This window comes from Monodelphis domestica, chromosome 8 (genome assembly GCF_027887165.1).
Source record: "Monodelphis domestica isolate mMonDom1 chromosome 8, mMonDom1.pri, whole genome shotgun sequence".
NCBI classification, from domain to species: Eukaryota; Metazoa; Chordata; class Mammalia; order Didelphimorphia; family Didelphidae; genus Monodelphis; species Monodelphis domestica.
In genome coordinates this window covers 105,927,806-105,932,347 of record NC_077234.1, presented here as the reverse complement: position 1 = coordinate 105,932,347, position 4,542 = coordinate 105,927,806, and positions in this window count along the sequence as shown.

The following is a 4,542-nucleotide window of genomic DNA, read 5'->3' as shown; positions in this document are numbered from 1 at the left end:
ACATAATATTGAGTTCTGAAGGAAGCAAAGGAGAGAGAAACTCTAGCAAGAATTTTGTAATGAAGTCTAGAGACCAGAAAGCTGAATGGTTTTCCAGCTGACTACAGGGCCATTGACCAAGCTCTTCAATCTGACTCTTTTAGCATTCAAAATGGGACAATGAAAGGCTCCAAGAAGTGAATTTCTTAGCTTTTAATGGCTACCAAATTCCCACCAAGGAATATATATATGAGACACTGAAGTTCAGTCTCTCTTTTGCTCTTTTTGTTCAACTGGGAAAGTTTATTGTGCTCCTTAAAGCTGTTGTTGTTCAGTCATTTTGTCATGTCCAATTCTTTGTGACCCTATTGATAGTACATAGTAATCCAGGTCCTTCTATTCGCCACTCTATCTTGAATCTTGTTCAAGTTCCTGTTCCTTGTTTTCATATCACTATCTCTCCATCATCCTCTGCAATCTTATTTCCCTTTTTCTTCTATCTTTCCCAACCCCAGGGTCTTTTCCAATGAGCCCTACCTTCTCATTTTGTGATTAAAGTATTAAGCTTCAGCTTCTTTTTTGATCTTCCAATGAATAATCTGAATTAATTTCTCAAAGTGTTTACTGATTTTTTTCCTTCCTCTCCAAGGATTTCTTGAAAGTCTTCACTAGCATCACAATTTGAAATTGTTAGTTCTACAACTCTCAAATTTCCTTATATTCCAACTCTCACAGCTATACATTACTATTAAAAAAACAACAACATAGCTTTCATCGTATAGACCTTTGTTGGTGAGGTGATGTCTCTGCTTTTTGGTCTGCTGTCCAGATTTGCCCATAACTTTCCTTTCAAGGAACAAGGGTCTTCCAAATTCATTCCTGCTGTCCCTGTATGCAGTGATCTTTAAGCCCAAGAATATAAAAACTAAACATTGTTTCCACTTGCCCCTCCATTTGCCAGGAAATAATGGGACCAGTTGCCAAGATTTTTGTTTTTAGATGTTAACCCTCAAGAAAGCTTTTATACTTTCCTCTTTCACCCTCATCAAGAGTCTTCTTAACTCTTCAATTTCTTCTCTCGGGGTGGCTTCTTCAGCATATCTGAGAATGTTGATATTTCTCCAGCAGCCTTAATTCTAGTCTTTAATTTATCCAGTCTGGCCTTTTACAAGATGTACTTTACATATAGGTTAAATACATGAGGTGATAATGTGCAACTTCATACTCCTTTTTAAATCTTAAATCAGTCACTTTCAAATACCTATTTAAATAATTTTTGCTGACTATATTAAATTGGGTAAATCTTAACATTTTTTAAACCTTTATCTCCTTTCTTAGAATCAATACTGTGTATTGGTTTCAAGGAAGAAGAGCAATAAGGGCTAGGAAATCAATGGGGGCTAAGTGACTTGCCCAGGGTCACACATCTAGGGAATGTCTGAACCTTAACTGCTTTTGACCTGTATGTTTCTTTATTTGTGAATAGGAAAGTACAAAAGAGAGATCTAGTGACTAGAATTTGTACAGAGATGCAATCAGCATTGAAATTCAAGTCTCAGTCTAAAGAGCCTGGCTTTAGGAACCTCCAAGCTAATGAAAGAAAATCTCAATGAGTTTCCAAATTTTTAAATCTTATTATTTCCCAAAATAAAATTAAACTCGATCGTTTCTTTTTTAACATGTCATCAGATTAAAAGTAGTTTAGACTGTCTCTTAGGAAGAGAAATGGGCATGGTTGAGTCACATAATCCTCTCTATTGCCTCCTTTACTAAAAGAAATACTACTTTCTTAGGGGTGGAATGAGTCTGATGACTAAACCTGGAACAAGTCTATATAGTACATATAAATGGGCACATGTAAATGTAGAAGCATTTGTCTAAATCTTGCATATATGTACATATACATAAATGAACATATGTCTACGAATGGGACCTACCCATATTCCAAGGTAAATCCCAACCAAAATAAAGAACAAGAGTTTTATTTTCTTTTAATTTGACAATCTTGCCAAGCAGCACAAAGACTAGATTTCTACTGAAGTTGAATGTAATATCTTATTACTATGAGAATCAATTTATTTTCTGTGCTTTCTTCATGTTAAACCCGAATCCATTTCTACCTCAATTTGGAGATTCTTTTATAAGGGGAATGTTGGAATTAAGCTGGGTACCTAAATGAAATTATGAATTCATTCATATTTTTTCTTCTTTATTTTCCCTCAAACCTATCTGTTTAGTACTCTCTCTTTCTCAAACCTTTACTCCCCTAGCTCCAACTGCCTCACTCCCATCCCTTTTCAAATATTTGTTGCCTTTCCTGCTCTTTTTTTGCTTTATCTAAAATTGCTTTCAGGAATGGATTAGTTAATACTCTTCTTCTGGATCAGTTTCTGACTCATATTGATACCACTTCCCAGCTTCCTTGTCACCCCGGAAGTTCTCTTTAAATTTGTGGCCTCTTCATCTTGGAAGGGTTCCCTATATCTCCAGGCATCCTTGTCCCCATGGTGAGTTATTATGATTATTATTAATATTATTAATTAAGCAGCTAGATTTCACAGCAGATAGAGCATGAGGCCTGGGTCAGGAAGGCCTGTTTCAAATGCTCCCTTAGGCACTTAATAGCTTTGTGATATCAGAAAAGTCACTTTTGTTTACTTTAGTTTCCCCATCTGTAAAATGTGATAATAGTAGCACCCAATTCTTAAGGTTTGGGGGAGGATCAAATGAAATAATAATTGAAAAACACTTGGCATGTGCCTGGGACATAGTCGATACTATAATTATTTTCATCATACTTATAAAAATCATTTTAAAATTATTCAATGAAATTTATAAAGTAACAATCTTGGAAAAGTCATTATCTTCCATTATACATTTAAATTTAATGTTGTATAAACTGTAACATAGGAAGATACAATAACTATTTTATAATTGAAGAAATATTTGAATTTATGCTGATATTTTATAAGCTCACAGAAGGTATCCTTTCTATAACACTGATAGCAAGAATTATATATATATATGTGTATATATATATATTGATTTCTTCTACTTGACTTCTATATTTTGAGAATATTTCTTGCTATGTATTTTGGAGATTATGAATATATAGCATATGGATATCAACACAAAACATTGTTTATAAATTTTTTTTATCAAAAATGCTATATTCAAATAATTGTGGTCAATACTTTAGTCTGTGATAATATATACCAGTTTCCATAAAGTTTATTTGTTGAGTTCCCCAGGATATTTTGAAGTTCATATTTGTCATGAAATAAAAGTTGTTGTTGTTTTATATTTATGAAAGTAGCCACCAGGCCATGTCTCACAAGTTTTAAAGTTTTACGGAATACTTATTGCCATTCAGTAAACATTTCTTCCAGGCAATGTGTTGATCACTAGAAATAAAAGGAGAGAAATAGTCCTCATTCTCAAGGAGCTCGCATTCAAATAGGGAAATTAATACATTGACAACAATGTATGAACAAGCTATAAAACCAGAAATGATCAGCAGTACCAGAATGAAAAGGAATTGGGAAAGGTTTTTTCTACAAGGTGGAATTTTATTGGAGACTAGAAGGAAGCTAGGAATCAGGGAAGAGGAAGGAGAACATCTCAGTTGTGGGAATGGTCAGTGAAAATGCCTAGAGTTAGGAAATGAAGGGTTTAGTTAATGGAACATCATGAAGGCCAATATCATTGGATCTTGGAGTTCTTTGGCCACAGGGGAAATATACAGGAAAGAATGGTTAAGACTAGAAAGGTAGGGGGTGGTATTAAGGGATTTTGATGTCAAATAGATATTATTTTTTGATCCTAGGGGTGGTAAGCAACTGAGATTTATTGAATGTGGTAATGTATTATATAATTTCTACAATGTCTTTGCATCATCTGCATGGATCACTAAATCAAGATTTGTTATGGATAAACCTTTTGTAATTTCTAATACACCTGGCCCTGAATTGCCATCACAAACCTCTAAGTCTCAGTTTCCATGTATGAATGTCTCAGCCATTTGGTAGATTATTTCCCCCCCATCCCCATCCTCCCACATAACAATAGGTTCATGTGAATTAAATCTTTAGGGAACCTTTTGGTTCCACTTTTTCTTGGTTCCTTGATGTTTCATAGACTCCATGTGGAGATAACCTTCTTTCAAGCACATTCAACAAATACAAAAGTGTGTAACTATAATGATCCTCTAATTAGTAATAAGATGTTTGCTTGTTAGATATGACTTGATTTGTCTGTCCACCATATTCTTTAAGAATGTCTGTCAATCTCTTTCCTCCTTTTTTTCCAATAAAGTTGCTTCTCTTAAAGTTGCCTAGGATAACGGGTTCCATGTTTTGTTATAGTATGTGGAATTTTGTATGGATACCTGGCAAATTTATGACCCATTTTATAGTTCCATAAATGTACATTAACACTGATTTTGTGAATGTCCTTTAAAAATATACATCCTATTTAACTTTGATTTCAGACTGTTAATAAGACTCAGCATATTCAACCTATTTGATATTCCTACTTCCAATCTGTCTTGCCTGAAGGAGATTA